The sequence below is a fragment of the Lolium perenne genome, chromosome 6 (genome assembly GCF_019359855.2).
Source record: "Lolium perenne isolate Kyuss_39 chromosome 6, Kyuss_2.0, whole genome shotgun sequence".
In the NCBI taxonomy this organism is placed as follows: domain Eukaryota; kingdom Viridiplantae; phylum Streptophyta; class Magnoliopsida; order Poales; family Poaceae; genus Lolium; species Lolium perenne.
The window spans coordinates 140,822,775-140,833,973 of record NC_067249.2 but is presented as its reverse complement, the minus strand read 5'-3'; the positions used below and the strand labels follow the sequence as shown (position 1 = coordinate 140,833,973).

Genomic DNA, 11,199 nt, shown 5'->3' with positions numbered 1-11,199 from the left:
TCGTAGCTTTCAGAAGCAGGGGACAGAGAGAGAGAGTCGATCGTACTATGCTTGGATGAACACTAGAAATTAGCCAACATACAGAGCCCACAGGCCATGGAGCTTGTGGCTGCCAAGCAATCGTGCGGTGCCAAACTTGTGCGGACGCAAACACACACGCTTCCCCGATATATACAGGACCGACAGCGAACCACGGAAGGCTGGCAGGGAAAAAAGGAATTCGATCGACCCTGTGGCTGCCACACAAAATCGGCCCGGCCGTGTCACGCGTCTCGATCCGTGTCTGGACGATCGATAGTGTCAGTTTGAACGTTGGAGACTTCTCAATCGAAATTAAACACGATGAGTAATAAAGCTTTTCCTCTTTTTAGGTGTAATGAAAAGCTTCATTGTGATAGTGCCAAGATATGTTCTTGCGAATAATCTTGTGGGTAGAGCAGCATTTTGAGTCATGCTACACATGTGCGGTGAACAATGGACAGACGCTAGATCATATTCTCGATCCATACAGCTATCGGCTTTTGGCTACTGGAAGGAGCTCCACCGTATGCTTATCTTCCTCATATTTCTACTGACTGCATCTAAGACTAAGAGAGAGAAAACCACGCAAAAAATATATTTCTTTCCTTGCAGTTTATTAGGGTATAACACATTTTGAGAAAAAACTTAAACTATTAAATTGATCAATAAAATATAAGATACATACCATAAAATTTATGTGAAAATTCTTTTGAATATGAGTCTAATAGTTTTATAATGGATTAAAAGAACATAATGTTTTCATTGATATCACATTTTTTCCATTATGTGAATAGAAACAAAAAAAAAAATTATACAACTGTCGCAAAGCTTATGGTGAACAACATATAATGTAGGCGAGTAAAAACTTTGGCAGTCTGAAATTTGTGACCAAATGATTATTTTTCCATATGTCCAAACACCCATTTAAGTAATATTAGATATGTAAACATGACTATAGTTTTTACATAATGTTATAGCAGTAGGCGAGGTCAGTTAACTTTGATATAAAAATGGTCTAATTTAGAATAAATTGTATATCCCCTTAATAGATATTAAATATTAAGAAAAAAATTCTGATGTTTCTTCCATCTCATTTGCTCACTCCAGGTCAAAATGTGAAATATTTTAGAAACATTATTAGTGTCTCCACAGTGAAACTTTGGCCAATATTTTGGAAAAAAAATACATGGATATACTGTTAAAAGTGAGTTAAAAATTATCTTGACCGTATGTGGTAACGTGTTCATGCGGTGGTAGTAAAAGTCAGAGAAGTGTGACTCTAAGTTTTCCAGGATTCCATATATTTTTATATCAATTTTTAAAAGTTTCCAAAAAATTATTACAGTCTTTATTCTATGGTATTACACACCCTCTCACGTGTAGTTTCTGTGTTATGCAAAATGACTACACAACTTGAATAGCATAGTTCAAGACTCCTAATGAGTCACTAATTTTATTCTGCAATTCGAATGAACTGTGCCCTTATGTTAATTTTCTTACTTGAAGAAAAGAAACACACAATAGTCCAAATATCTCTACCATACAAACTAAATAATATCCATTAGAACAATTCCTAAGAAGTAAGGGCTCGTCCGTTTGCGTCTGCACAGACAAAAAACGCGTTCCAGCGGCTAGACGGAGAACGTCCGCAACGTCCGTCCTGACGCAAACGTAAACCAAATATGCGCCAGAAATACGTATGTGTGGAAGCGCGGACCGCGTCCGTTTGTCTCCGTTTGGGCTGCATGACCTCTTCTCTCTCCTCCTTTAATGCAAGGAAGACCCATGTGCTCGCCATTCCTAGTCACACAAATGGAATATTTTTCTCTCTCTCTCTCTCTCTTCTCCCTAATCATGCATGGCAGACCCTTGCGGTAAAAAAAATGCATCTCTACCACTGGAGAAAGGGCAGATGCATGCAGACATGTGGACAATTTTTGTGTCCGTAACCGACGCAAACGAATATAAATTATGTCCAAAATGCGTCGTCCCATTGGAGATGCCCTAAGATTATACGCTTTCCAGGTCGTTTGGTTAAAATGGTAATGAAATGATGTATGGATAGGAAATAAGGAATATATCAACCGAGAGTTTGCGGCGACTTAGCTCTGTGTGTATCATTGAACAAAAATATTTTACTGTCGTGAGTGTTCCGGTCAATAGTGTGATGACTAATGTCGTATCTTGATTAATTTTAAAGGTTCGACGTCTTGTGTCTTATTAAGTTGGAATATGTCTTAGGTGGGAGGGAATTCTCATCCTCACGAGCATATGTGTTAATTCAGCCCTTTGTGTATCATGAAGTTGATAAAAAACGGTGTGAGGTGTGACTTCATTCGAAAAGATCCTTGTTTTCTATTTCTCCTCTTCTTTCTCTCTCTCCTTCTACAGTACTTGAGCTTCTCCTCCCATAATCCTGCCCGAACCGAAGTCTCTCTTGCCGGCATTGCTGGCAAGAGATGGTGGAGGGAGGTGGGTAGTGTAGATATTAGGTTAGAGTTTGGTCCCGTAGTGGTGTTTTGGAGTAGGCTGCTGGATCCCTCAGGTCAGATCTGACACACCTCAGTTCTTGTGTTCTTTGCTGCTATGCTCCAGTGGCAGGATCTATGGCAGGTGGGGAAGATGAAGTTGGGCATCTCCGCAAATAAGGCCTTGTCGAGCTTCTTCGATCTGGCGTTTGGGCGCGGCGCCAGGCGGTGGTTGTTGGCCTTCTCCGATATGCTTTCGAGGAGGAAGAAGGAGGAGAAGGGATCCAACGCGGGCTCCTCCAATAAGCGCTTCCATCTTCAAGTCGGCTTCCACTCTGTTCTCATTGCTCTCTTGGCCGGCCATGGCGGCGAGGGGGAGGGAGAGGAGAGTGTTGTGCAAGCTGCCGACAGATGGTGCTGGGGAGATTGTGGCATGGTTTCTATGTCAGCTGCGGCAATTTCCAAGCGACAGTATCGTGTGTCCGCTGTTATCTTCTGCCAAAAGGTTGGCCTCGCCACGTTTGTGCGTGTGCGTGTGAGTTTCTTGCTTCCTCCATAGGAGGATCTTCTTCAGCCTTACTGCGGCACCTTCCGCTCCTGATGCCCCAAGTGGTATGAATCGGCGGTTCTTGTCAAGGACTTGATCGCGTTTTTGCGATCTTTGTTAGGGTGCTCTCTGTAAAAGTCAAGGATTTGTTCGTTATTTCTCTTTTCTTTGTGGTCCTTCATGCAAATTTGTACTCACCACCTGATTAATGCAGAATTCTAGATCCTTCCGGACCCTTCCCCGTTCAAAAAAAAAAGTGTGACTTCATTCAGGTTGAAATTACAGAGTCCGATCTTTCACACGAATTTTGTGAATATCTTAGTCTGATACCAGTCAAATGAATGTGTCATTTGTACTCAACCATAGAAAACAACCTGTTTGCACCTTATAACTTTTTTTCTGAACCGTACGTATTGAAGCAGCATTTGCCACCACGTTTCAGAACAGCTGTCACATTCCAGCAAGGGTAGTAGTCTGTTACGTGCACCGTTGTCATTTTTGGGTGTAAAGTTGTCAAGAAATAGTCACGTACGTACATGCTCTTTCTGAAGCTGGCTACTTCATTAGGAAAGTCACAACCACCAATTCCAAGCTAGGGCAGCTAGCTTACACGTTTTTTCTACGGGAAGCCTTAAACAATTGTTTTTTTTTTTCGAGAGCACGCTCAACGCGTACCTTATTTTTTTTGAAACCGTACGCCCGAAGGCATACGAACTTGTATTCATACCGTCAACGCGTACCTTATTGAGAACAAGCAAGTGCGTGGGTGCTTGCCCTACGCCAGAGCGATCCACGATACCTACTTGGCTCAGCGCCGTCAGCGCCGTCCGATTTGGAAACCAATCCCGCGTTGATCTGAGACGTTCCTTCGTCAAACAAAACCGCCAACCAAAACCCTAGCTCGCTCGCTCGTGCCCCCATTCCCCGTCCGAACAGACAACTCTCGAGAGGAGAGACTCAACCCACGCCCAGGACACCTAGCGGCGGCGGCGGCGGCTGCGGCGAAGGTATGCCCCTCCTCCTTCGTGCTTCCTCCTCCCTGGAACTCATCCTCCCTGCCTTCCTCTGTGATTTCTCCCCTAGGTCGTTCCTCCCCTGCAGCCTTTACCTAACCCTAGATCGACGGGGCCGCAACCATCTCATCTCCTCTGCCCACAGGCGGCGGGAGAAGCAGTGAAGACCATGGCCTGCTGCTCTGTCGGCAACCAAAGACGGAGAAAAGAAGGCCACTTCGGGTGTGGATGGATTCGGCGATGGGCGAGGCCGCATCACAGTATGTTTCTTCTCCTCTTTCCTCACGTTTAAAGGTTTCATGTCCGATCTGCCGCTGCCCTCCGTAGCCCTCGGCATGGCTCCGCCGGATCCTCCGTCGCTTCTCCCCTCTGTATGGCTCCGCAGGATCGTCCGTCACCTCTCCTTTTACTCTCTATCTCCGGCTGAAGCAGTCCTCCCGGCCGGCGTTGTCGCAGCAGCAACAACCGCCAGAGGGCGCCAGGACGTACGTGCACCTCCGTTGTCAAGTTCGTGTCCCTTCCGGAGCAGCACAAGGACTCTATGTGATGAAAAGTCTGACCACGATCTCAACGTAATGGTCTTCCGATCAGTCTTATTTTTTGGTGTAGCTCTATGTGATGAAAAGTATACTGGGTTAGAATCAATTTAGATTGTTAATCTTTTGGCGGTATAAAAACTAAGATGCATGTATATTCTTGGACAAACTTTTCAGTATGTTTAGCTTTCAGAAATTTAAATACTTCAGTACTAACAGATTTTATTCTTAAAATGCAATACGAGATTCGCATGAAAGGACAATTTCTTATAGTTCAGGCTAGCGTATTGTTTGCTACTTGGCATAGGTATGGTCTATTTATATAAAGTAAATACCTTAAAGGTATGATTCAAATAGAGGTTCCTGGTTTGGTTTTTCACTTTGCTTCGTGTTAACAGTTTTGTTGTTTTGCATCAGGTATTTCTTTCTATGAAAGACGCAAGTTTAATTGATGAGATCGGAGCTATACATTTGAATGGAATGTTTCTCTCATTCAACGGGCTAAAGTGTGTTTATCACAACTTGAAAGCAGCTTGATCCTGTTTAAATTGCCTTTCTAAATTGGCTTTCACATGTACGGTAACAACAACACATGAATTAGTCCTCAATCAAGGTATTTTACCTGTTCTTCTCTATGTACAGTAGATTTTGTGGCCTTGTTTGGCACCATCGGACATGATAGGAAATAAGAGATGTGCTTTACAGAATGCAGTATCAAGGATATCCCATATGCATTTATATTTCCTGTATGAACATGGAGGCAACACTACAGGAATCTACTGCTGCTAGCATCCGGCAGATTAGGTGTTGTTTATGGATACATTACCTCTTTATGTACAAAAAAATATTCTCGGGAAGGATCATTCAATACCATGACGGACAAACAGTATTCAATGTATCTTCCCTGATATTTGGACCTTCACATTAGTTTGTTTGCGCAAGAATGTCATTATTGTATTGAACACCAATAACAATGGCAAAGGTACACCATAATTCAGTTGCAGCCACTTGTTATTTATGTTTGTATGTGATTAGGACTCAACTTGTGTACCATTCCCCTTGTTTCTAAAAATATAGGTAATTTTGTAATGTTTTTTGCATAGTTTGTATACAGTCAAATCAAATTTGTCTGTTAGGTGTAGATAGCCTACCAAGACAATTTTTTCGCTTCTTGACTACTTTATGATGTTTTGCAGTTCATCCTAGGTGGTCCTCTGGTGCTCAGTTTATGTACACCACCGGGATTCATCATGCAGTGGCCGGTCCTTGAATAACGTCCAACAAGATGCAGTATGAGCCATTCCACGAACGACACTCCTACATTTGTCACTTGTTAGCTGCGGTATGAGTCGTTGTGCCTACATCAGCGACTTGGTATGCTCTAGACTTCTGAGATAAATATATCAGTTTATGTACACCACCGAGATTCATCATGCAGTAGCCGGCCCTTGAATAACGTCCAACAAGATGCAGTATGAGCCATTCCACGAACGACACTCCTACATTTGTCACTTGTTAGCTGCGGTATGAGTCGTTGTGCCTACATCAGCGACTTGGTACGCTCTAGACTTCTGAGATAAATATATCTCTTGAGTAGGCGACCTCTCTTCTCCCTCCCACCACCCTCTGCTTTTCTATTTTTTCCTATTCTTTGTACCAGTTTCTAAGGATCTTACGAAGTTAAACACATATATCATTATATTATTGGCTATTTATGTTTGAATATGGCTTTCATTTAGTGATTATGGTGTCTTCTTAATATAAAATAGTTAGATACTTCTCATGTATACTGACGGTTGATGAAAAATGTGTCCAGATTTGAAGTGGCGCTCCAGAAGGTTTGGTGCTTCTCAAGTATATATGACGATTGCATCCTAATGTATCAAATAGAAAAGAAGCAACATTGTATTATTTGTGTGGAATTACATGACTATTATCGCCTAATGTATCAAATGGAAAAGCTGCATCCCAGATCAGAGAGATCGCAAAGTCTCATCACCAGGAGCTAAATGCCTTGTTGACCTCCTGATGTGGATGAAACATCTGAGCTTGCTTTTGGAAGGTGAATATTTCCCACCGTCTTGGTACACTTTCCCCTTTCTGTGTTGCTCTCATATCTGAAATTGAAGAATTAATGCTATTATTTTTGGTACTATTGTACCATTGCTTTTGTCTTAATATTCGATGGCCTTTGATAAGGTTTGTTCTTAAGAGTTTTCTTGCTGCCCTTTTTTTTTGTTTGAGGTATGAAATGCTTCTGCATAGTTTGAACAAGGAATTTGATATATGGCCCTCCTTGCTCCCACGAGGAATTAGGAATTTTGATATACTACTTACTCATTTTGTAGTTTCTTCCCGTATGAACTGAGGCTTTCTGTTTTTCTGTTTGAGTTACATGAATGTCTGACATATGTAGACAACAATGTGTCAGAGAGCGTTTCTTGATTGAACCAAGCGATGAATTTTTCAGTTTTTATGTAAGTTTCTTAGTTACATAGATTATCATCCATAAAGATTAGCACTTGTAATACTATGTTTGGAGTGCATCCCCTCTCACTAATAATTCCAAATAATTGACAGACTTGGAATATTTACTTGAGTGGTACTCGGGAGGATCTCGGTCATGTGCAAGAATAAGGAGAATATTGTTGATGTGCAGCTTTGGATTGTTCCCATTTCCCAAGTTGGTAAAGCTTACTCCTTTTGCAAACCTAATTCATCCATATGCATGTTTATTTAACTTTCCTTTCATCAGATTAACACTACTAACATAATCAAATACAGAAAGGTTATCAATTGCAAAAGGTTCATCTAGATAATTCAATCTCCTTACTGTTTTATTTTGATAACCATACAATAATATTTGATTTTATCGCTGTACAGATCCCCCTGCATCGTCATATATGATCTATACAGTTTACATCTTACAAGGCATTTTCTTTATAACAGGTTATTTAGACTTCCCAAGTGGTGTGGCATTTAAACAATATAATCAATTAGAATAGATAAAATGCATGATGTGCTAATGGTTATAGTCTGCATGCTGGTTGACCTTACCTTGATATGGTGTTGTGTTTGCTAATTGCCACCTTACTTCCTAAAATCTTAATAGTTAGGACCCCTCTTCACGTGAAATGTTTCGTGTGATGAATCTGATAGATGTATATTAGAAGTAGACATGATCTCTTCTGAGCACATTGTGTTATGCACTTGATATTGTCAAATGGTCTATCAGATGATACATTTCATTTGCTCTTTGTTGTTTCTCACTGTTAGTTGTATGGAATATCTGCCATTGAGCTAACTTATGTATCTTTTACTGTTACTGGTGTCTACAGGAAGGATTTGTGATGCTGTAGAAGTGGCCGCCGGGAAGGACTGTCCACATCACCGACCGTGGCGACCGGTCTTGTGTCTCAGTCTCACAAGTACCTTGTTATTCTACCGCACATCCTTGTTTCTGCTCCTACTTGGGCCATAGTTTCTAGAATCTTCCTTTACATTGTGCTTCTTCTTCTCCTAAAGGTAAGAAGATAAAGCTGCTGCTGCGAGGACCGAAGGGCTTGACGCTGCCGGCCATGCGATGGGGACCGTGTGGCCTGTGTTCAAGATCCGGCAGGCCATCGACCCGGAGAGTGTCCAGAAGCCCATGGCGCTCCGTACGGACGCCAGCCGTTGACTTCACTTGCAAATAGAAGCACTCATCCTGAGTCCCCGCTTGTAGACATATGTGCTGGAAACAAAGAGCAAACATAAGTGTATTGTCCTTTTCCTCCGCTGTTGTCAGCGTTTTTGTGCTGAAAATTGCACATCCTTGTTGTTCGGTTTGGTTATGTGTTGTGTACTTATGGTGTTGATCTAGAACAGCTTGTGGCCCCTTGATTAGACCGCCAAGGACCAGCAAAGAGGCGCCCCATGGGGCGCCCCAACCACTAGTCTTTATAGAAGGTGAAAGCATAACAAAATACAAGAACAGCACCAAGGTGCTGAGAACACACACACACACGCCGCCCACCCTCAGCCTAGGCCTACTCTCTCGCTATATCTAGCCTTACTCCTCTCCTAGCTCTCTCCCACAGGTGGAAATCATCCCTAATATGGGTGACCATTTGGTCCACCGACTTATGCTCTCTGTCGTTACTGAAAGCCCTCGCATTCCGCTGCTTCCAGATCGTCCATGCCGTGCAGATGACCATGGAGTCGAAACGCTTTCTGTCAACCCTCTTCACTCGCTTGCGGGCCTCCGTCCACCATCTCTGCAGGTTCCCCATGACCCCTGGGTCTGTCATCCTTAGACTTGCACTTTGCAGCACCCTGCACCACACCTGTCTCGCATAGGGGCATAGGGTTAGGATGTGGTCCACATTATCCTCCTCCTGCAGGCATATATAACATGCGTTCGGGTGCTCTTGCAACCCATGTCTCGCCCTCCTGTCCGATGTCCACAGGCGGTATCTCAGAGCCAGCCATGCGAAAATCCTTAAACAATTGTTATTTTGACGGACGCCGTCAAAACAAACTGCATCGATGGAGTCCCTATGCACCGGTGTAATCCATGTCTATGTGAGAAATCGTATAATAATTAGGAACTCTATGTCCTATCCCTCAAAAAAAAGGAACTCTATGTCCTATAGCAACATAAATCGTGTTAAACAAGTTACACGACTAATAATATTTTGTTAAATCTGCTAAATTATAGACACATATTTTAGATCTAACTCTGAAAAAATATTTTTTTTGAATGGGCGTAAAAGTTTTGCTCCAATCTATTGATTAAGAAGGAATTTTACATGAAAGTACATGTGATAGAACAAAAAATAAGGGACTACTCTCTCGGCATGATACCGCCAATCTTTTGGCATTCAGGATGACCCAAAAACGCATCTATCTCTTTATCCTATCTAGCATTACATGCAATGGGACACTCTTATTATGGAAAACCCTATCATTACGCCCATATCCACACTTCTCAAGAGACAAGGAGAGTGATGGAGGCCATGGCCTTGCGATTTTGTGCTTGATCTCCCGCCATGAACTCCCACCACTCGGAGATGGTGACATTTGGCCAATCTTGTTGGCTGCCCTCGACAATTGCCAACCATTGCTTGACGGAGCTCCATAAACGGGTTGTGTAACGATAATGGACGAAGAGGTGATCAACAGCCTTCAAGCATTGCTTGAAGAGTGGGCATATGCCAGAATTTGACCACCCACGCTTTACCAAACGGTCAGTCATCCAAACCCTATTTTTGTTCGCAAGTCATGCAAAGAAAATTTAACCTTAGCCATCTGAAAATAATTTAGATGAATATAGATTAACATGGTGTCTCTGTTTATGATCTCCGTATTGTGCTTTATAGTATATATATTAGAGATAGAATTAGTGATATTAATTGAATGTCTTACTAGAATATTATTTTAGTAATGTTCATCAAACATAAAACCAACTTAGTAAAAAAAAGCTAAAAATACACTTATCAGTGAACAAACAGGTATATGTGTTAAAGATCATGAGAACCACCTCATGTTGGGTAACGGAGTATTATGATGCAGGACTTCACTCATCATGATAGAAGTCCTGATAAATTGAGAGATTAACAAACTTATTGTGTCACTATCAGTCAGTCAATTGTAACGTGCAATTAGGAGATTGACCGTACAGCTTACTAATGGCATCCAACGCATGAGACTGCAAAGAACGCTCCGCCACAGAAAAACACCGGGGCGCGCGGGCTAACTTTGTCTTGAGCTAGCTGGTATTATTCCACGTCAGCGTGCAGATTACATGGACTACATACCATGCACATGCTCACCCGGCCGGTACGACTAAAACTCCATCAGCGAGCGTGTGGAGCTCGACGGTTTGCAGATTTACAGCCATGCATGCAGGAGGGAAGGAAGGAGCCGTACGTCCACGTCGAAGTACCGCGCCGGCCAGCCAGACATTGACACGTCGGCGTTGACAGCAGCCTTCGTCTCCGAGCCACCTGAGCCTGCGGCAGTGTCGTGGCCGAGTTTTACACGTGTGGGCCGGCGGCGCTGTGCGCCCACGCGGTCTAGGGGACACGTCGACGACGAGCTTCCCGCGGTGGCCGCAGCGTGTGCCGGCTAGGCGCCGATACTGTCCCTTCTTCTCGGCCCACGTCACGTGCTGAGACACCCCGCCATGTTGTCCCAAAAATCCATCGGATCTTGGGGCGGGGCCATTGCTGTATGCCTGCGCTTTGGAAGAACTGTCACGATTCAGTAGTCTACCAAGTGAGAGATCGTGGTTAATTAGATCATTGTACTCATTCGCAAAAAAAAAAAAAAGATCATGTGCTACTCCCTTCCTTCCGTTAGAGATATATTTAGTAGTCTAGGATTGTAATCTAAACCTATCTTATCTTTAGGAGAGCTTTCTTGACCTCCAAAACTTGTACTTTATATGTACTCGTCCCAGAGACTCAATACAACATCTACCATATTTTGCATATCCCTCAATCATTCTACACCTCCGTCCCCAACTAGATGTCGTAGATTTTGCTAGATTTGCATATATATACTAAAACGTGTCTAGATATGTATATTTGTAGAAGAATATACAACAACAACAACAGTAATAAACGGGCCAC

The 11,199-nt window shown here is 42.8% G+C and overlaps 1 long non-coding RNA gene across 10 annotated transcripts; it reads left to right on the top strand.

The window, feature by feature from the left end:
• The first annotated feature begins 3,889 nt into the window (after positions 1-3,889).
• LOC127326569 (uncharacterized) lies at positions 3,890-8,418 on the top strand. Of its 10 annotated transcripts, none has more exons than XR_007867980.1 (9): positions 3,890-4,043; positions 4,120-4,309; positions 4,482-5,198; positions 5,291-5,567; positions 5,782-6,141; positions 6,402-6,647; positions 7,166-7,272; positions 7,924-8,013; positions 8,111-8,418. It is a non-coding gene; the product is annotated as an uncharacterized lncRNA (long non-coding RNA). The 10 variants fall into 10 exon arrangements; XR_007867977.1 differs by having other exon boundaries at positions 4,120-4,892; positions 5,003-5,198; XR_007867981.1 differs by adding an exon at positions 7,002-7,062 and having other exon boundaries at positions 4,120-5,198.
• Positions 8,419-11,199: the final 2,781 nt, after the last annotated feature.